The sequence below is a fragment of the Physeter macrocephalus genome, chromosome 16, assembly GCF_002837175.3.
Source record: "Physeter macrocephalus isolate SW-GA chromosome 16, ASM283717v5, whole genome shotgun sequence".
NCBI classification, from domain to species: domain Eukaryota; kingdom Metazoa; phylum Chordata; class Mammalia; order Artiodactyla; family Physeteridae; genus Physeter; species Physeter macrocephalus.
Genome location: NC_041229.1, coordinates 81,634,161 through 81,657,391, shown reverse-complemented (window position 1 = coordinate 81,657,391; position 23,231 = coordinate 81,634,161). Strand labels below are relative to the sequence as shown.

Sequence of the window (23,231 nt, the reverse complement as noted above, 5' to 3'; positions counted from 1 at the left end):
ACCAGCGATCAAACCCAGGCTCTGGGGGCAGTGAAAGCGGAGTCCTAACCACTGGACCGCTAGGGAATTTCCTAAAGCTCATCTCTTAAGAAATTCTTCTCTTTTTTCTTAAACTAATAATTGCATCATTCTTCATCTCCTTTTCCAACTGCTCCTTTGTTGGGAAAGCTTTCTCTCACCTTCCTAATTAGGTCTATTACACACTCTTAAAGCATCACATAACTTTCCATATAGTACTTACCTGAGTCTTGATTTACCTAATTTTTAAAAATAAGTTTTTCCCATGCCTATGTCCTTCACTAGATTTTAACTCTATGAGGACAGAGATAATATCTATTTTAGTTTACCATTTAATCCAAAGTGATTATCTCAACATCTGGCATATCTTAGGCACTCAAAACATTTCTTCAAAAATTAAATCACCCCAAGTGGCATTCCTCATTGTCTAGCATAAAATATATAAATATGCTTTTAGTAGTATAGATCTACACCTTAGGATTAAACTATCAATCAACAACATGAACCATACACATATTTATTTAATTGGTTGGTCTTTGGGTTTAGTTTTCTCCAAAGTAAAACTCTGGGAACATAAATCTGATTAACTGAAAGCCTCTTTTAGTTGAATTCTATGTAAGTAAGGTTATTATTTCATTCAACCAAAGCTCATGGATTTACAAAAAGGATGAATTAGCTTTTTTCCTTCCATGTTGAATTCAATTCCTCTTCTTGAAGTATGTAATGAGCGCCATTATTGCACTTTATAGGAAATCTTTCATTCAGTTAACTAATGAAGAACCTCCCCTTCCTATCCCCTCTACATAACATTCCAGTCATCAAAATTTGGTTCTATAAGTATGCAAAATGCTTTTATAATGAATTTCAACAACTGGCAAATATCTTTTTTGGTCCTCTTATATCCTAGTCATTGAAATATATTCTGTATATCCAAAATATAGTTTTTTTATAAATGTAGCACTGGGAAAGAAAGGACAGTTGGTTAAACATTTTTCCATTTAGCCTTCATCTCACATTTAATGATTCATTCTTAGCAGTGTCAGCATTGAATATAGGAACATAAAGTTAAGTTCTCTCAAAAGGTTGAACGTTTTGTCATTTCCTGAAAGACTGAAGAAAACCAAACCCAGCTAGCCACACTCACTTTCTAGGTTGACTATATTTTTACTTGTACCTGAGTCTTCAAAACCAAATGGGAACTCAGAGAAATCAAAATATTTAAAGAAATTAAAGATACATTATAACTTTAGGTTGCTGAAGGACTTTAAGTTTTTAAAAATTTTTCAATCCAGAAAGGGCTTACTCATCTCTTACAAGCATTTCTTTGGTCTATCCTAGAAAATAAAGTCAATTGAAAATACAAAAATAGTTTGTTTTATAGGTATAAGCTCTTGTGTATTATAGCATTGTGTATAGTAGAAATAAGTGATTAAATCTAATTGTTCAAAGACTTTGGAACTGGTAACATACTCACATAACTAGAGGAAGCTATGAGGCATATCCTGAAATCTTGGATATAGAGTCTCTTTTTTTCATATCAAAACAGGAATATATAAAGTCAGCTTAAAGGGAGTGTTTATTCTAAGACAAAAAGTTAATTTGAAACTGAATCTGAAGATTTTATACCAACAAACACACACACCTACATATACACACATGTCCGTATGTAGATGTGTGTTCATCTTAGCAAGGAAAGGGGAGAAAAACATTATGGTTAAAAATGCAAGCAGAGGGAAAAAAAGGCAGAGAAATAAATTTCTGTGATTTCTACACATATCTAATAAATGCCAAGTCCAGAACCTGGTACTGAAGTCACAGTGGTAAATAAGAGAGATAATGGTCCTTGACCTCATGCAGCTCACTGTACGTGTCTTTACCCCGTCAACCTTCCCTTTAAATATGTACCTACTTCACAGAAAAATATGCATGGAATCATTCAGTTACAACTGAGACAAGTGCCCCAAAGAAGGCCTGGCTGCTAAGAGGGTTTATATATTAGTCAAATTTGTCTAATCTGTATTTCAGAGGATGTTTTCTGAGGAAAATGAAATTCAGAGGAACAGTGAATGATAAATGGTAGTTGAACTGACAAATGGGGTAGAAACATTGGGTAAAACAGTATCCTTTGTCAACAGAATGGCATCTTCAAAGGCCATGATGTTGCAAGGGGTTTGCTGAGTTATAGGAACTGACAAAAGGTAGAGTGTGTGGATCATCATACGAAGCAAGGTAGGAGTGGTAGGAAATTAGACAGAGGAGTGGTTAGGAACAAAAAACCAGATGTTATATATTAATCTAAGAGTGATGGGTTTAAACAAAGAAATGACAGCTTCCTTGGTTGACAATACTCAAATCTGGTCCGTTGAGCAGGCATATTCCATGAGACCACCATTACCATTCCACAGCTAACTCCAATGGCTCGGAATCCATGAGGATCAAAATAAATGATCCATGTAAAGTGCATACACTGTCCTTAATGCATAATATTTACTCAATAAACAATAGCAACCAGAGAAATAATTGCATACGTTGCGGCAGATTGGGCTTCCTGGGAAGCCCTGAGTTGGAGATTAACATGCAAGAAGTTTATTTGAGGTCCTCAGGATCCACACCTGGGGAGGGCAAGGGACAGGAACGAAGCAGAGGTGTGCAGAGAGAAGTTGATTCATCTTCAGCAAGTGTTGCAGCTGTCCTCACAGAGAAGCTGGGAAAGCCCTCCAGAGTTAGTTCTCCCTGCATCAAGGAGTCTGGACTTCTGGCCTCAGGGACCAACCAGTCATGGGACACAGGCTGTTCCATCAGAGGCAGCTCTCTCTAGCCTAGGGCGATTTCTGGAGAGGGTTCGCAGTTAAGAGCTGTCAGCAGTCATACTCCCAGCAACTGGGGGCATAATTCCTTCAGTCCTGAAGAGGGGCCAGTGTGGCTCACAACAGTATCCTTTACATTGGTTGAAAAGAAAGACAATATGCCTGGCATTTCTCTTTTCTCTGGATTCCTCTCCAAATTCAGTCGTCTCACGAAGGACATTTCCCACAATTTAAAAAAAGATGCTTTGTCACACTTTCACTTCATTTTCCTCCCTATTCATCACAACTATTTTTTCTTCTTTATTCCTTCCATGTATATGTTTCTGGACTTGGTTTGCTACCATAATTTACACACAATGCAGAGATTATGTGTCCTTTTCAAAAATGTGCTTTTCTTAATAGCTTCTCACCCTTTTCACCAACTTGACAAACAGCCTCAGGATATTAAAAATGATACATTTTCACTTAGAGAGAAATATTTAAAATGTAATTTGAATAGGTAGTTAAGCATGTTTCTCTGAAGGTGTTATCATTTGATAATTTGATATTTTAATATCAAATGTAAGTCCTTGACATGGCTGCCCTTTCCCGAAGAGACACATAAAAATAACATGTGTATCTGAACAATTTCCTAGCTGAAGCAGGTTTTATTTTGTGCCCCCAATTATAATTATCTTCACTGCATTGTAAAGAATGTGTTGTACAACAAATTCTCTATTAACAATCACAATGGGCACAAATTATCTTCATCCCAGAACATCTCAAGGGGCCAGGCTGTTTGTATATGATAACAGCTCACTGAGATCCAAATTATGGAAAATTAAAAGAAATGAATAGGAAAACTACTGCTATTTTACCATCAGTTTTTAAAACGTCTGTGTTGCAATTCAAATGTAAAGTAGGTTCTTTGAAAGAATGTAGTCAGATGAAGGAGGAGGAGGAGGAGGGGGAGGGAAGTGTGAGTAGAAGTACCCTGATTTTCTGTCTCAGAAAAGAGAGTTAGTGAATTAGAAAAATAAAGACCCTTTTATGCTATTAAGAATAATTAACAATTGGATACGTAAGATTTAAATTTTTAAAAATACATGAACAGGGCTTCCCTGGTGACGCAGTGGTTGAGAGCCTGTGCTCCGCAGCGAGAGAGGCCGCGATAGTGAGAGGCCTGCGCACCGCGATGAAGAGTGGCCCTCACTTGCTACAACTAGAGAAAGCCCTCGCACAGAAACGAAGACTCAACACAGCCAAAATTAATTAATTAATTAATAAAAACTCCTATCCCCAACATCTTCTTTAAAAAAAAAGCAAAACACCATGAATAAACTGTAATATTTTTAGTATTCTAAAATTTAATTTTTAATGAACTACAAATTTTAAATACTGACACTAAAGTCTTTGCAGGTGAGGAAATCAACTCTTGATATTTAAGACACTGAGCTTCTAAGGTCCCCTTCCCTCATAATAAAGACATTAATTTCAATTTCCTTCTCAATTAACAAGGCCTTTATTTTTACACTAAATTTAAAAGTTAGAGTAAAATGACTGGATTTCACATATAACTAAGAAAGGATATGTAAATCAGATAAGTTACTTTGAGGAGTTACATGATGAGCTAAAGGCTATGTGAGTGGGAAAATTCCAGTAAAGGAAACGGAGAAATGTGGAGGAATGCTTACTAGTATTGGGCCAATCACTTTTCAGGGCCCAGGGAATACAGTAATAAGATTTTCAAAAAGTGAGCATGACATGAGAATGAGGCTAATGAGAAGAGGCAATACAGACAAACAGGTCTCTAAGTGTACTTTTTTCTTTACAAGGTGGAAAAACAAACAGTAGATAAATGATACGTCTTTCAGTGCTCAGGAAAATGAAGAGAGATGTTTTGGGAGGAAAATTATGTATGAGGCAAGATTCTTTCATTCGTAAGAGACAGGAAAACCTCCCATCTCCACACGTTTAAACAAAAACAGGCCTTTAGGGCTTCCCTGGTGGTGCAGTGGTTGAGAATCCGCCTGCCGATGCAGGGGACACGGGTTCGTGCCCCGGTCCGGGAGGATCCCGCATACAGCGGGGTGGCTGGGTCCGTGAGCCATGGCCGCTGAGCCTGCGCGTCTGGAGCCTGTGCTCCGCAATGGGAGAGGCCACGACAGTGAGAGGCCCGCGTACCGCAAAAAAAAAAACAAAACAAAAAAGAACAGGCCTTTAATATATTACGTAGCTCAAGATTCTTAGAAATAAGTGGCTTTAGGAGCAGCTGAATCCAGATATTCAAAAGTCCTTATCAAGACTAAGACTTGTTCTTTTCATCTCTTGGCTATGCTTTGCTCTGTGTGGGCTTCCTTCTTAGCTTCATACTTCCTCTTGCTGGCAAAATAGATGTCAAGGCTTTTAATTTGCATTATACTCTCTTGGCAACTGCATGAGAAAGAAGATTGCTTTTCTGTTCTTTTTATCAGAAGCCCCCAGTACTAGCTCTAAATGGACCAGCTTGGATTCGTGTTCATCCCTAGGAAGAGGGAAGCCATTCCTGTGTGCAATGTTCATCTGGATCCCATAAACTGAGAGAATGGGAAAGTAGTACTTTCTCAAGGAAAAATTCAGGGTGCAATAATCAGAAAATGGGACCAAAAGAGTATCTGTTTACTACCAAAGGGAAGAATAAAATAATTAAATCTGAATTCAGTGAAGCCTATTTGGGAAGAAAGGGAGGTAAACATTAAGTACCACTTTTCCTAGCGCTGACTCAATTCACTTTCACTCGGAAAAACTAGACCCAGATTTTTAGAAGGGAAGAAGTGTGCCTAGAAAATATTTCTTCTCTTTTTTTCTTTCCTTTCTAACCAATCTGCAGATAAGTCTTGTAGATAACGCATGCTGATACTTTGTATTTGATGCTTTAGTCGATTGTATGGAAATTTTAAACTTCCAAGCAATGACACTGAGTGGCATTATACTTGCCTCCACCTATAAGCTGTGGAGGACAGGAAGCAAGCAGAGAGGTAAAGGAGGTTACAATGAAAGCAGCTCTTTTGCCCCTTTCCTGTTTGCCCATTTCTGTTACCCGCTAACCTTAAAATGACCTAATTAAGGAATGTGATCACTAAGCAATTGAAACTAACTCACAACTTACACTCTCCTGAATGCACACCATGCCTTGTCTAACCTGTTGATTCTTTTCCCAGATAAAAAGAAGACTAGCTCTCTTCCCCCAGTAGCCCCCCTAAGCAATCCTGCAGGCAGATCACTCAGGCAAGATTACATCTGAAGAGAAAACCGGTCTGCACTCAATGGAGATGCAGAACCCAACCTCCTGCCTTGATGATTCACTGAGATTCTTCCCCCTCCCCCCGACATTTTTCCCTTTAAAAACTGTCATGACTGAGGAGAATCCTTGGAGCTGGTCTCTGGACACAAGTCTACCATCTCCCCAGATTGCCAGCTTTTCTGATTAAAGCACCTTTCTTTTCTACAGACATTTGCCTCTAGAATTATTGCCATGTGAGCAGTGAGCAGCTGAACCTACGCTGGGTGGTTACAAGGTACAAAGAGCATAATAATGAGGGGCAATTGCAATTATCCTGAACTCCAGGCCACCTGAAAGGATAAGGGATGAAAAGGAAGAAACAAAAAACGAAAACAAAAGCACACAGTCTAATGTGCAAGAGAAAGTCATCATAATCCTTTCTTATGATAACTTTAATTAATGGCTTTGTGGGGTTATAATTTTATTTTTTCCCAGTTAGCTCTCTAATATGCATTTAATTTGATGAACAAAGTGTCCTACACAATGAAATACTTCTGTTACTGAGATGTCTGAGGCACATAGCCTAGACAGAGACAGACAATGTCTCCGCCCACTAACTTGATAAGGCTTGTTGACTTGATGCCACGTAAGGCAAAAAGGTGTGATTCAATTATGAAAAACATGAAAAAGTTTAAAAACAATAGTATCTTAAGGAGTAATAATAAATTAGGAACTGTTAATGAACAGGAATTTATTATAATTATTGACCATATCTTAATTTGTATGAATATAGGTGCCTCTAAGGTAAAGCTTCACTTGACAAGCTCAGTTAGAGTGACTTTCACAAGGGTAAGGAAGAATATATTTGTCTAAACTGTATCTGGCATAATCAAATGATTAAATTGGATGTGAAAGAGAAAGGAAAAAAGTACACAGATAAACCTGTGAGACTGATTGCTATTATGGAGGACGGCAGGTCTGACATGAGAACAAAGTGTAGGTGGTGCCCAGTGATTCACTCATGAAACCAATTGAGAGCAAGCAGGGAATAACATTTATAACCCTAGATGCACGGATGCCAATTTCCAGAGCAAGGGTAATAAAGTAAACTTGAAATTTTGACACGTAATGATTTCTTTTATGAACTAATAAAATTATATACATATATTCAAATATTTTTATATATACATAATTTTTATGTGTTGAGAATGATCTTCAGACTGAAAAAAAAGCATAACGAACATTATCGGTAAGAGGAACTTCCCATTATGTGTAGTTGGATGAATTACAGGAAAGTGCCTGTTGAGTTAAATGAGGCTACATTTCAGGCTACTAAAAAACCTGTGTTTGAAATTATTGTGCTGTTTTCGACGGTCTTGGTGCCACAAGGCTGCAAATAAACAGTGGTTCTTATTTTTTAAAAAGGACAGTAATTAGCTACATACAAACTTTAGACCTTAAATCTCAGGTGAATCTCAAGCACAATTTGATAATTATTAAAGAAATGGGGCTCTCTGCTCTTCCCTCTTTGACAGACAGTTGCATCTTCTTGTGCAATACCAGCCACATCCCTCAGACAGTCATGAAGGTCAGAGTAAATCGATTTGTCCACATTGGATGCCTGGTCACCAGGATGCTTTTAACTCTGGCAAAATGGATATTGCACATCAATGACCCCTTCACTGACCTCAGCTACATGGTCTACACGCTCCAGTATGATTCCACCCATAGCAAGTTATGCCACAATCAGGCTGAGAATGGGAAGCTTGTCATCAATGGAAGGCCCATCTTCATCTTCTAGGAGCAAGCTTCCACCCACATCGAATGGGGTGATGCTGATCCTAAATATGTTGTAGAATCCACTGATGTCTTCGCTAACTTGGACAAGGTTGGGGCTTATGAAAGGATGGAGCCAAAAGGGTCATCCTCATCTCTGTCCCTTCTGCCGATGTCCGCATGTTTGGGCATAAATCATGAGAAGTATGACAATAACCTCAAGATTGTCAGCAATGCCTCCTCTACCACCAACTGCTTGGGTCCTCTGGGCAAGGTCATCCATGATGACTTTGGCATCATGGAGGGACTCATGGCCATGGTCTATGCCATCACTGCCACCCAGAAGATCGCAGATGGCTCCTCTGGGAAGCTGTGGTATTATGGCTGTGGGACTGCCCAGAAGACCATCATCCCTGCTTCTATGGGTACTGCTAAGGCTATGGGCAAGGTCACCCCTGAGCTGAATTGGAAGCTCACTGGCATGGCCTCCCAGATCCCAGATCCCAGCTCCAATGAGTCAAGAATCTAAACTGTGGTCTGGAGAAAGCCACCAAATGTGATGACATTGAGAAAGAAGGTGGTGAAGCAGGCAATAGAGGGCCCCCTAAAGCATCCTGGGTTACATTGAGGACAGGCTGCCTCCTGCGACTTTAACAGTGATACTCCCACTTTCACCTTTGATGCTGGGCTGGCATTGCCCTCAGTGACTGCTTTGTCAAACACATTTCCTGTTATGACAATGGGTTTGGCTACAGCAAAAGGGTGGTGGGCTTTATGGTCCACATGGCTTCCAAGGAGTAAGAGATCCCTGGACCACCAGCCTCAGTGAAAACAAGATAAGGAAGAAAGAAGCCCTCAGTTCCTAAGGAGTCCTTGCCCCAACTCAATCCCCCAACATACTGAGAATATCCCATCCCCAACAGTTACCATCCCAGAGCTCCTGAAGAAGAGGAAGAGGATTAGGGAGCCCCACCTGGTCACGTATCATCAATACAGAACAATGTGCACAGTCAAAAAGGAAAGGGAAAAAAAAAAAAAGAAATGGTCTGCAAACATTAGAAATGAAAGTGGAGATCAGCAGGAGCTAGGAGGAGTTTATAAAGGATGAGTCAGGTCAGACTAGCTTCATTCTCCTTTGGACAAAAATTCTAAAGGGGTGGCTTATGTTCATCTGGATTAAGCAAGGCATTTGGCACAGTCAAAACAGAAACATAACCTGGATAATCGTACAGGGAAATAGATTCATAAGTGCCTAACAACCATATGAAAGATCCCAGTTACTGGACTGATTAATTCCTAGAGCACAATTTTCTATTGTTTATCAAAGGTCTCTCTTTTTTTTCTTTCTTTCTTTTAAAAAATATCTACCACATTTGAGCACCTACTATGTGTTAGGCAATGTGCTAATCCCTTGACATGAATTTTATCCCCACAATAACCAAAGAGATAGATAGTTTTCAAATTTTACATTACCTAAATTGAAAGATTGGTCCAAGGTCACCAAGCTATAGTCAGGAAGTATAAGCTTTTCAAATATGCAAATTACATGAAGCTGGAGAAAGAATATGTTGGACTCTAGAATCAGGCTCTAAAAGAATCTAAACTCATTAGTACATCAGATTAAATATGAAATTCATAGGTATTTTATTTGTTAACAAGCTCATTCTGAGTCAGGAGTGTTGATGTGGCTGCTGAGAAAATGAAAGATTCTGAGGTCTTATTGTAGGATAAGACTATCTGAAGAAAGGGAGGTGGCATGCTTGTTTTCTTTCAGTATTTTCAGTTCCAAACTCTATACCTTAATACGGGGTGCATCGATCAGGATTTTTTATAAGACTATCTGAAGAAAGGGAGGTGGCATGCTTGTTTTCTTTCAGTATTTTCAGTTCCAAACTCTATACCTTAATACGGGGTGCATCGATCAGGATTTTTTTCCTTGTTAATGACAGAGACTCCGTATGTAAGAAAGGGATTTTTTTGGCTTACAGGGCTGAGAAGAGTTTTCAGGTAACCTACAAACCTGGAGAAAGGGCTGCTAGAACCTTGACTTGAGGGATGGAAAATAGGGTCTCAGAGCGAATTTCTCATCTCTGCTTATCACTGCTCATTTTGCATGCTGGTCTTACCCTCTGTTATTTCATACAGGCCTTCACCACTGTCAGGGACCATTACTATCAAGAGTCTCGGCTTAGCTGTTCCAGTGGAAAGAGAAAGCTTCTGGCCCTATACCCTGATGGCAATCCCTGAGAAGAATTCTGTTTGGCCATGCTGTAGCCATATAGAAACTTTTGTCCTAATCACTATTATCAGAGAGATGGGGTAATATGGTTAGCCATGATTTTGTCATATGATCACTTTCTTGGCCAGTGGCTGCATAGGGTGTGGGGAAAAGCAGAATCTGTTACTAGAAGAAAGAGGATGAAGAGCTGGCTGAGCACGTCACACTTGGTTTATTAACTTTGGACATGTTCTGAGAGGAACAGGGAAAGGGAAGAGAATTGAAACTCTTCACTACGAAGACCAGATGAAGAACCAGAGATAGTTACTCTTGAAAAAAAGTTCAGAGAAGACAAAAGGATTGCTAAAAAAGGAAAAGTAAACAATGTCTACATAGTTCAAGGGACAGAATCTGAACATCCTCATTGGAAGAAGGATTTCATTTTTAAGATGTTTTCAACTTTATGATATTTTAACTTTCAAAGCCAAGAGCTGCCCAAGGTGTCTCTAGATGACATAGGAACTCTGTCATTTCCATTTTGAAGGCATAAGCTGTTTTACCACTTGACAGGGAAGTTGCAGATGTGTTATGAGTATCAGATGAATAGTTGGACTAAATTACTTTAAGTAAGAGAGAAGCAGTGGCTAAACCTAGATTTTAAAGTCAAATATGAATATGAATCTAAGCTTTGGTACTTACTATTTATGTGAAGTTGGACAAACTGCCTACTCCCCTTTAGCTTCATTTTTAAAATGGAGATTGTTATTATTACCTTGCAGGACTACTGTGAGTAGTGGCAATACCCTACAGAGAATTCCTTCTTCATTGATAACTCTTAATAAATTATAGTTTATGTGTATAAATATGCACACACACCACACACACACACACACACACACACACACACACACACACACGTATATCCTGAGATTCTCTGACATCCCTGAAATATGGAAGCATGCCATACCCAAACCATAATAAACCCTTACATATGCACAGATCACGGCTATGCAAGTACCTGTGTGTTTGGAATGAGAGAAAGACCAGGAATGCAAGGGCAGCTGAGTGCATATAGTAAGAACGTATCAAGAAAATGTATCAAGACAGTCCACCATCTTGGAATTTACTGTCCTAAAATCCTAGCATCCCTTCGGTAGCTTTCAGAAAATTTAGATTAGCAAATAGGATCTAAACATGTATTTCAGGAGGATTAAATGAGATGATAAGCGCAAATTTGCTTAGAAAAATTCCTAGTACCCAAGGAATTTTATTACCACTCAATAAAATTTTATTATTATTTTCATTAAAGGTTTATCATACAGTCTCCTTCTACTATAATATAAGCTTCTCAAGACACAGATCATGTCATGTCATATTAATCTTTTCCCCAAGACTTTAGTATAATGCCTGGTACTTTCTAGGCACTTACATAGAAGACGGGAAAAAAGGAGTTGTGGTATCAAGAACTAAAAACACACGATGAGGCCACAAAATAAAAATTATGACACAAATTGGTGTGTGCATTTACATGTGCAAGCTTGGAATAGACATGAGAGAAATGAACTCTAATTGGAAACAGAAAAGGTGAAATAAGCATGGAAAAAAAAATGAGGACCAAAAAGGGTAGAGGTTCAGAGGATAAAACTAACAGGCAGAAGTACGGCATTCTAATTCTGTATGTTTCAGAGGCTGATGTCTGTGTAACTCAAAGCAGAAATATATTAATAATTCCATGAAGATGTTCACTTTCTATATAATACATCTGTGTCTGATGCCTTCAGGATTTAAGTTCCCATGATAAGTTTCAGTTTGATATAACATTTTCATGTTCATTATGTCTGCTTTCTAAACCAGGGCCAAACTATCACCTAGTAGGTATTTATGCCAGGCTTGATTCACTCAAATTAACTGCCTGGTCCCTGTAGACATTTTGTGTTTATCACTCTTGCTCTAAAGAAGGGCTTTCCAATGTTTTCTATGCCATGGCACACATACAAAATGATAACACGTTATTTGTGGAGCCATTGAACTAATGGAAGAAGCTGCTAAGAGAATGCCCTCAGAGTTCCAGCTGCCCCAGGCCCTGCCCTGCTGCCCCCAGGTTGAGGGGAACAGTATTTCAGCAGACCTGTCACCAACTGGGGCTATTAGTGGGACAGGTCACCCCAGTTGGGAAGCTCTGCTCTCAACTCTCCCTGTAAAGAGATGGACAGAGCAGGTTTAATAGATTTGTTTATTCAACGTGTAGGGTAGTTACACGTCTAGGCAGTAAGATACATCAGTGAACAGGAAAGAGTCCCTGCTCCCTAGAAAATAGGCTGCAAGTGGCTAAGTGACCCAGTCAAGTCTACAAGACTCAGGGGGCCAGGGCTAGACTCTGTATCCCCAGACACAACTCATAGTAGTTGCCAAGGGAAGAAATACTAGAGGGTTTATTCTATATATTTGTCCTTCCATGGTGAGGAAAGTGACTGCCAAGTTCTCTAACTTAAAAGTTTGTCAATATGTGCTCTGCTAATTTGGAATGTGAGAGAAATTTTCTTTGTTAAAGTCTGAACTTGAAACTTTTCTGAGTTAATGAGTATGTTAAAAGAAAGAAAAAAAGATTGTTGGGGTCAGGACATCTCTGACATGCAGGCTATCTTTTTTCTTGTGCGAACTTCAATATCGAATATCTACCATCATCTTCTGGTACGGATGACACTCCTGCTCACGGTGGGGTAGCAGAAGGGGGAGGTGATAGATTGTCACCAGCATTAACCAGGTGAGAAAGGATCCTGCTATCAGTAAGATGAGATAAGCCTGGCAGAAAGCACATTTATACTGTTTAAGAAAGTAAAATTTTAATGCACATGATTGTTAATTACAGAAGCATCTTCAGTTTTCATTAAAGCTGGCCCCTGAGGATCTCTACTTGGGAACACTTTGTTGAATGATTTATTCAAATCACTGTATATTTTTGAAAATAATAATCTGACTGCATTTATTTATTCAACGATTCAAACTTTTTCCTAATTCTTAAAGTGAGTGGTGATGAACGATAAGATTATATAATTTTTATGTATTGAAGGCCGTCTCATATACCTGTGTGTGGGTCCGTGCAGATGCCTGTCCATCTAAAAAGCAATCATTGCTAAACATGATAACAGAGGGGCAAATGTAACTACTTCCACTGACCCTGGATTAGGTAGTTCATATTATTTCTATTACATTTTTATAAACCGTAGCAAGTCACTTGCTAGAGAGGGTCAAAGACAGGCATGAAATGTGACTCAAAGCCCTCAAACATTCCAGACTTCATAAAAATGTAGAATTTACTTAAAATTCTCCTCATTCTTCAACTTACTTTTCAAATATTTAATTGTGATTTTAGTATAGTTATGTTAACTTAGGCTTCCCGCATGTAGATTGGAATTTAATGTGTCATAAATACCTCCAAAAGCTAAGCATTTGGATTCGGTAATGATGCATATAATTTTACTAATTAAGCACATTTGGGGTTTAATGCTAGATTAAAGTGTTAAGGGCTTCCCTAGTGGCGCAGTGGTTAAGAATCCGCCTGTCAGTGCAGGGGACACGGGTTCAAGCCCTGGTCTGGGAAATCCCATATGCCGTGGAGCAACTAAGCCCATGCACCACAACTACCGAGCCTGTGTACCACAACTACTGCTCCACGCACACTAGAGCGTGTGCTCTGCAACAAGAGAAGTCACCACAATGAGAAGCCCATGCACCACAACAAAAGTTGCCCTCGCTCGCCACAACTAGAGAAAGCCCGTGTGCAGCAACGAAGACCCAACACAGCCCAAAATTTTAAAAAATAAAGTGTTAAACTGCACAGAATATCAAATCTGTGAAAAATTCACAATGACAAAGGGAGCTGAAGGACGGCCATTTGGGTTTTTTGCGTAGCCTTAAAAATAGGGTCCATTGGTTTTGAAGCAAGAGTAGAGTTCCATCTGCTACATGGAAGGAGAACAGTATGGTTCGTTTTTGAGCGTTTGCCATGAGCCAAGACATGCTGTCAGGATCTCCGCCAGTGCCTCTCAAATTATATCACGCATCTCAAATCACCTGGGGACCTTGTTAAATGCAGATTATGATCCAGAAGGTCTGGGGAATATGAGACAACTGGACTTGGGCTGTGCACGCAAAGCTTTTCTCAATAAGCTCCCACTCAGTGCTGATGCTGATGGTCCTCAGACACACACTTGGAGCAGCAAAGCTTCTCCACGACATGTGGTAGTATCTTCATTTTACACATGAGAAGAGGTTGGCAGAAAGGCATAGTGCTTAGAGCAACATCTCTCAATTCTGCAGAATATTCAAACTCATAGTGGGGTTGATTTTAAAACAGCAGCGGTTTCTCTTAGCCAGTATATTTGCACATCACTAGAAGTTAATGAGCTGAAAACAGAAATGTGATGAGGAAACCCCTTCCAGGGATTTTTAAATACAGTGAACCCGATTTCTATTTTGAAAAAGAGTTTGAAAGGCTTCTCCCATCATTTCAATTAGTCTGTGCTTTCTACTTTGCTCTTGTGACATTTCTCCTGCTTCTAATGTAGTTGCTTCCTTTGAGTTGTGCCATTTCAGAAAATAAAAAGGAAAAAGAAATAATGACTTGAGAAAATGTGACTGAAGAAATTACGTTATTCTAAAAGCCACCTATAAAAGGCATCGAGCATGTGAGCTATACTTAACATGACTTAATTTTTCCTGACTCCATGGCGGAGTACAAGAGGGTGAAGTATCTGCTATGTTCCCTACCTAGATGTTCAGTAGCCGTGAGGGTTGCCAAGGTAACCATAACTTTGGTTAGCATCAAAGTAAATAAGGAGGCCCCAAATCCCTGAAATTTCACTTTCTGTGTTACCATGTCACTTGGAGCAGTAGTAACACAGGCTTTCTCCTTCTACCCTCATCTTCCAACTAGCTTTTCCTACATCGCTACGTTTAATGATTAGTTTTGCAGGAAAGTGCATTACAAACAAGAAGCTTCCAAAATCCTTTAACCTGGGCAGGCAACAGGTCCAGGAAAGACAGCACTCTGCCCACAAAAGTGCTTCAGTAAATAAACAGTATGCTCTGGCTGAGAAGTGGAGGTAGCAACATATGACAGGAAACAGAAGGGGAAAATGCAGAACCTGGCTGCTGAGTACTGGGGTCTACAGCAAACACATAATTAGGCAAATAAAACTCCAGATCAATAAATGCCGATTACTTCACTGTTTCTTATATTATCCAATAGGCAGTAAGATGCTAAAAAACAAAATTCAGGGCAATATGTATAATCCCTTAGATAGGGATTGTCTTTTTTGAGATTTGGCTTGGCTTGATTTAGTTTGGGTTTCACATTTACAGCTCTCAAACGTCCCTCAGGATATGGCATTTAGGTCTCAAAAATATAATCCTGCCACACAGAAGGAATGCAGGGAATTTCCTAAAAAGTTATACTAGATTTATTAAACGAGTATGTTACTGTTCCCTCCATGAAAAATTAACAATCTTATAACAGAACATTTAGAGAATAGAAAAGTACCCAAAGCCATCTAGATTGCCAAAACACACTATTTTGATTTCTGCCTTTCTGTTTGTTTTCTTTCTAAGCATTTTAACACCATTAAGATCTATTATTTATATAATGTTGAAACATGCTTTTTATCTAAAAATAAAGTTTTTGTTTGTTTGTTTGTTTTGCAGTACACGGGCCTCTCACTGCTGTGGCCTCTCCCGTTGCGGAGCACAGGCTCCGGACGCGCAGGCTGAGCGGCCATGGCTCACGGGCCCAGCCGATCCACGGCATGTGGGATCTTCCCGGACTGGGGCACGAACCCGCGTCCCCTGCATCGGCAGGCGGACTGTCAACCGCTGCGCCACCAGGGAAGCCCAAAAAATAAAGTATTTTTTACGTTGGATCACTTCTCAAACATGCTTCATGACAATTTATTTAACCATTTCCTTATTACTGGATAGCTACATCATTTCAAAAATGTCCTCATTTTATTTTAAGGAAACACTGCATTGGATACCTTTGCGTTTAAAGTTAAAAGGTTCCCCTTAATTTTGTATTTTTTTTCCTTTGTATATATTACTAGAAGTAGAATTACTGAGCCAAAGGAAGTATATATTAAGATTCTTCATAGGACTTATTTTTAACAACTCGTTGTTTTACATCCCATGAGTTTTGATTAAATGCATCATTGTGTGTAGTAAAGTTTTTTTTTAATATATGAAAATTGAGGTAGCTTAGGATAGCTGTCAAGAGGACCAGACTTACATTCAAGTCTACCTAAATTTAAGAACATATGAATAGAAAGTTTTTAACCTTTCTTCCAGACGTTACCACAAAGATGGTATGACAAGAGTCTAGGACTCTAGGATATATAACTATTGCAATAAGGTCTATTAATTCCATTTTATAGAGGAAAAAATAAAAGTCAAAAAGAAAAAGGTTAAACAAGTGGTGAAATCTCCTGCCTCCCAGGTCAGGTGCTATTTCCAACACCCAGTGCTTCTGGCGTATGCATACAGACTTCAAATGCGGATTTTCTGATCTAACCTTCCACAAACTATTTTGAAAATGCATGCTTTATGCGATTTAGTATTTAAGTTCACTAAGCTTTGATGAGATAAATAGTGCTTTCCTCTTGTCATGATGTCATTACCTACTCAGTGTACTTTTTCTCCTTTTTTTAGAATCATGTCATGTACATTCAATTCTCTAAATCCTATAATAAATGCTTTTTTTAACCTCATGTGTGCTCTACTTCAACCTTTTATCATAAAAGCCTGTTTGTTCACCTTCTGACAGCTCTCCACAGCTCATCACCCTGCCGGCTGCAGCTAAACCATACAATTGTGTGAATTTCAATATATAGAAAAAGATGAAAGATGGAAAAAATAATAGATAATGGATCCATGATAAATCAAAGAATTAACAAAAAGGGTCAAATTACCTGAAGTTCAAACTAAAAGACATCAAAGAGGGAAAGCCAAGTACTAAAATAAGAGATAATAGAAGATGATTAGGGGAAAAATCATAATAAAAGAGAGATAATAGTTTGTAACTAGGAAGAGAAATTGTAAAGAACTAGAAATAAATGGGTAAGATAGAATTAAAGGTATAATAATAAGAACTGAAAAATAATAGTGGATGTAGTGAGGGATAAAGCTGTCATATTATCCGATGAAGATGGGAATTGAGGGAATTGTTCCTGTGGGAAGTTTCCAAAGCCTTGGTCTGAGTTATTATATTCAGATGTGGAGTGGAGACTTGGGGATATGAAAGTCAAGTGGGATAACACTAAAACTAGGTAATTATAACCGTGGCAAGCCAGTCCTGTGTTTTAAAACAGTAGGATTGTTAAGAAAAATCCTTAGGCTTCTTTTTCCATAAAGAAAAAGCATTCTACTCACAAACCTTTATGATCTGCCTCTCAATTCAACTTATGAAAACCAGATATTCTGGATCATAAATATCTTCATTGGAATGTGGGTCAAGTGTGTGCACAGGTGTGTGCATCTTTCTCTCAAAATATCTTTACTAGAATTGCGTGCCCTAAGTTTTTTGTTCATGTCTGCCTCCTTCACTATTCTCCTAATGCTACTACTCATGTGCTTTCTTATTTAAAAATTTCATTGTGATTGATCATTTGAGTACACAGGTTTTACAGTACAATTATATTTACAAAATTACCAAAATACATATATAAAGCAATAACATAGCCTGAATTTGATTTTTTGTAAATCCCAGAGGTATACAAGGTATTGCTTTTGCTTTATTAGAACATGTGCTTTTTCAAAAATAAAAAAAGACTTTCAAGTGTACTATGTTATTATGTGGATGGGGGCTTACAGGATCCATGCTGTGAAACTGATCCAGTTGGAATGGACAACTGCATTTGAGCAAGAAACCAATGCAGTATCCTGGAGGTATTAAACTCTGCCCAGAATAGAATATATTCTTGGCTACAATATAATGTGCAAGTTGGGAATAAAATACCATTACACTCTGTAAATGAAGAGATGAATAAATGAGTTAATTACTACAAATTTTCACACCTACCAAAGCTGGACTCGGTATACAAGGGATATTGTCAATAACCCTAAATTATTGAACCTCAGGAAAATCTCTTGAGTATTACACATAAGCCCCCACAATAGTTGACATAGGAAATATACTCATCTATCTGTTCTTACCCAACAATCTGATTGCAGTTCACAATGCAAGGCCATGTTCAATAATACATTAATTTATGAGCATATGATATAGATGGTATTACATTTGGCTACTGAAGTAATATTATTCATGGAGCAACAATATCAACCGCATTACCTAAATGGTCTGTAAGATGGATTTGACTTAATCACCAATAAATAAAACAGAAAATGCCGAACACAGTTGAACTCAGCAACACTTGAAAAAATTTGTATTAGTAAGAACAAGACAGTTTGCTCTTTAACACAAATAATATTAAAAATTTATCTTTAAATGCTGGTCAATCAAAGATAACTAATGTAAGATGTAAATATTGGAAATGAGGAAGCAAGTTATTTATGAAAAATTTCAGTTGCTTCACTATTAGAAATAAATTAAAATTTAGCAAAATAGCTACAAAATATACAAATTATGTGAAAATTGTTACATTAATCTATGAATATTTCTCATTTTAAAAGTATAGGGGCTTCCCTGGTGGCGCAGTGGTTGCGCGTCCGCCTGCCGATGCAGGGGAACCGGGTTCGCGCCCCGGTATGGGAGGATCCCACATGCCGCAGAGCGGCTGGGCCCATGAGCCATGGCCGCTGAGCCTGCGCGTCAGGAGCCTGTGCTCCGCAACGGGAGAGGCCACAACAGAGGAAGGCCTGCATACCACAAAAAAAAAAAAAAAAAAAAAGTATAAAGGAAAATCACAGTATAGTTAACTATATAGGGGAATTTAAAATATGACAAAGATGGCATTATAAATAAATGAGTAAAAAATGAACAACTGAATATGAATATCTAGAAAATATAAAGCTGGATTATGCTACATTTTTACTTGGTCTCTCTCTCTCTCCATATTAAAAATTAAATACACAAGACTCCCTCTTGAAAGAGCACCGGAATCACAATTAACTGCTGAACAATCATCGAGAAGAAGACATTGGAACTCACCAAAAAAGGTACCCCACATCCAAAGACAAAGGAGAAGCCACAATGAGACGGTAGGAGGGGCACGATCACAATAAAACTGGAAAACAAATATACCACAGAAGTCCACCCACTGGAGTGAAGGATCTGAGCCCCACATCAGCCTTCCCACCCTGGAGGTCCGGCAAGGGGAGCAGGAAGTCCCAGAGAATTAGACTTTGAAGGCCAGTGGGATTTGATTGCAGGACTTCGACAGGCCTAGGGGAGACAGAGACTCCACTCTCGGAGGGCACACACAAAGTAGTGTGCACATCGGGACCCAGGGGAAGAGCAGTGACACCATAAGAGACAGAAACAGACCTACCTGCTAGTGTTGGAGGGTCTCCTACAGAGGTGGGGGGTGTACCTCACCATGGGGACAAGGACACTGGCAACAGAAGTTCTGGGAAGTACTCCTTGGCATAAGTCCCCCTGGAGTCTTTCATTAGCCCCACCAAAGAGCCGGTAGCCTCCAGTGTTGGGTTGCCTCAGGCCAAACAACCAACAGGGAGGGAACCCAGCCCCACCCATCAGCATAAAAGCAGATAAAAGTTTTACTGAGCTCTGTCCACAAGAGCCACACCCAGCTCTACCCACCACCAGTCCCTCCCATCAGGAAGCCTGCACAAGCCTCTTAGATAGCCTCATCCACCAGAGGGCAGACAGCAGAAGCAAGAAGAACTACAATCTGGCAGCCTGTGGAATGAAAACCACATTCACAGAAAGATAAACAAAATGAAAAGGCAGAGGACTCTGTACCAGATGAAGGAACAATATAAAACCCAAGAAAAACAACTAAATGAAGTGGAAATAGGCAACCTTCCAGAAAAAGAATTCAGAATAATGATAGTGAAGATGATCCAGGACCTTGGATAAAGAATGGAGGCAAAGATCGAGAAGATGCAAGAAATGTTTAAAACAAACCTAGAAGAATTAAAGAACAAACACCTGGAAGAATTAAAGAACAAACAAACAGAGATGAACAATACAATAACTGAAATGAAAAATACACTAGAACGAAACAATAGGGGAATAACTGAGGCAGAAGAATGGATAAATGACCTGGAAGACAGAATGGTTGAATTCGCTGCCATGGAACAGAATAAAGCAAAAAGAATGAAAAGAACTGAGGACAGTCTCAGAGACCTCTGGGAAAACATTAAACATACCAACATTCAAATTATAGGGGTGCCAAAAGAAGAAGAGAAAAATAAAGGGTCTGAGAAAATATTTGAAGAGATTATAGTTGAAAACTTCCCTAATATGGGAAAGGAAAGAGTCAATCAAGTCCAGGAAGTGCAGAGAGTCCCACACAGAATAAATCCAAGGAGAAACATGCCAAGACACATATTAATCAAACTATCAACAATTAAACACAAAGAAAAAATATTAAAAGCAGCAAGGGAAAAGCAACAAATAACATACAAAGGAAGCTCCATAAGGTTAACAGCTGATCTTTCAGCAGAAACTCAGCAAGCCAGAAGGGAGTGGCAGGACATATTTAAAGTGATGAAAGTGAAAAACCTGCAACCAAGATTACTCTACCCAGCAAGGATCTCATTCAGAGTCAACAGAGAAATTCAAACCTTTACAGACAAGCAAAAGCTAAGAGAATTCAGCACCACCAAACCAGCTTTACAACAAATGCTAAAGGAACTTCTCTAGGCGGTAAACACAAAGAAGGAAAAGACCTATAAGAACAAACCAAAAGCATTAAGAAAATTGTAATAGGAACATACATATCGATAATTACCTTAAATGTGAATGGATTAAATGTCCAACAAAAAGACACAGGCTCGCTGAATGGATACAAAAACAAGACCCATATATATGCTGTCTACAAGAGACTCACATCAGAACTAGGGACACATACGCACTGAAAGTGAAGGGATGGAAAAAGATATTACAGGCCAATGGAAATAAAAAAAAACTGGAGTAGCAATACTCATATCAGACAAAATAGACTTTAAAATATAGGATGTTACAAGAGACAAGGAAGGACAATACAAAATAATCGAGGGATGAATCCAAGAAGAAGATATAACAATTATAAATATATATGCACCGAAGATAGGAGCATCTCAATAAATAAGGCAAATGCTAATAGCTATAAAAGAGAAAATTGGGCTTCCCTGGTGATGCAGTGGTTGGGAGTCCGCCTGCCGATGCGGGGGACGCGGGTTCGTGCCCCGGTCTGGGGGGATCCCGCGTGCCACGGAGCGGCTGTGCCCGTGAGCCATGGCCGCTGAGCCTGTGCGTCTGGAGCCTGTGCTCCGCGATGGGAGAGGCCACAACAGTGAGAGGCCCGCGTACCACAAAAAAAAAAAAAAAAAAAAATTTGACAGTAACACCATAATAGTGGGGGACTGTAACAGCTCACTTACACCAACTGGCAGATCATCCAGACAGAAAACTTATAAGGAAAAACAAGCTTTAAATGACACAATAGACTAGGTAGATTTAATTGATATTTATAGGACATTCCATCTGAAAACAGCAGAATACACTTTCTTCTCAAGTGCACATGGAACATTCTCCAGGATAGATAACATCTTGGGTCATAAATCAAGCCTCAGAAAATTTAAGAAAATTGAAATCATATCAAGCATCTTTTCTGAACACAACGCTATGAGATTACAAATCCGGAGGCTAAACAATACGTTACTAAATAACCAAGAGATCACTGAAGAAATCAAAGAGGAAATCAAAAAATACCTACAGACAAAAACACGACAATCCAAACCTATGGGATGCAGCAAAAGCAGTACTAAGAAGGAAGTTTATAGCAATACAATCCTACCTCAAGAAACAAGAAAAAACTACAATCTGGGTCTTCAAGATAAACAAAATTGATAAACCTGTAGCCAGACTCATCAAGAAAAAGAGAAGACACAAATCAATAAAAGTAGAAATGAAACAGGAGAACTTACAACAGACACGGCATAAATACAAAGCATCATAAGACACTACTAGAAGCAACTCTATGCCAATAAAATGGAGAACCTGGAAGAAATGGACAAATTCTTAAAAAGGTATAATCTTCCAAGGCTTAACCAGGAAGAAATAGAAAATATGAACAGACAAAATCACAAGTAATGAAATTGAAACTGTGATTAAAAATCTTCCAACAAACAAAAGTCCAAGACCAGATGGCTTCACAGGTGAATTATATCAAACATTTAGAGAAGAGCTATACTCATCCTTCTCATGCTCTTCCAAAAAACTGCAGAGGAAGGAATACTCCCAAACTCATTCTATGAGGCTACCATCACCCTGATACTAAAACCAGACAAAGATATTACAAAAAAAGAAAATTACAGACCAATAGCACTGATGAATACAGATGCAAAAATCCTCAACAAAATACTAGGAAACAGATTCCAACAGCACATTAAAAGGATCATACACCATGTCAACTGGGATTTACCCCAGGGATGCAAGGATTCTTCAGTATATGCAAATCAATCAATGTGATAAACCATATTAACAAATTGAAGAATAAAAACAACATGATCATCTCAACAGATGCAGAAAAAGCTTTCAACAAAATTCAACACACATTTATGATAAAAACTCTCCAGAAAGTGGGCATAGAGGGAACTTACCTGAACATAATATAGGCCATATGTGACAAACCCACAGCAAACATCATTCTGAATGATGAAAAACTGAAAGCATTTCCTCTAAGATCAGGAACAAGACAAGGATGTCCACTCTCACCACTATTAATCAACATAGGTTTGGAAGTCCTAGCCATGGCAATCAGAGAAGAAAAAGAAATGAATTCAAATTGGAAAAGAAGAAGTAAAACTGTCACTGTGTGCAGATGACATGGTACTATACATAGATAATCCTAAAGATGCCACCAGGAAACTATTAGAGCTAATCAATGAATTTGGTAAAGTTTCAGGATACAAAATTAATGCACAGAAATCTCCTGCATTTCTATACACTAACAATGAAAGATCAGAAAGAGAAATTAAGGAAACAATCCCATTC

The 23,231-nt window shown here is 38.7% G+C and overlaps 1 pseudogene; it reads left to right on the top strand.

Annotated features, from left to right (window-relative positions):
* Window positions 1-7,729: 7,729 nt before the first annotated feature.
* LOC102981776 (glyceraldehyde-3-phosphate dehydrogenase-like) lies at window positions 7,730-8,643 on the top strand (annotated as a pseudogene).
* Window positions 8,644-23,231: the final 14,588 nt, after the last annotated feature.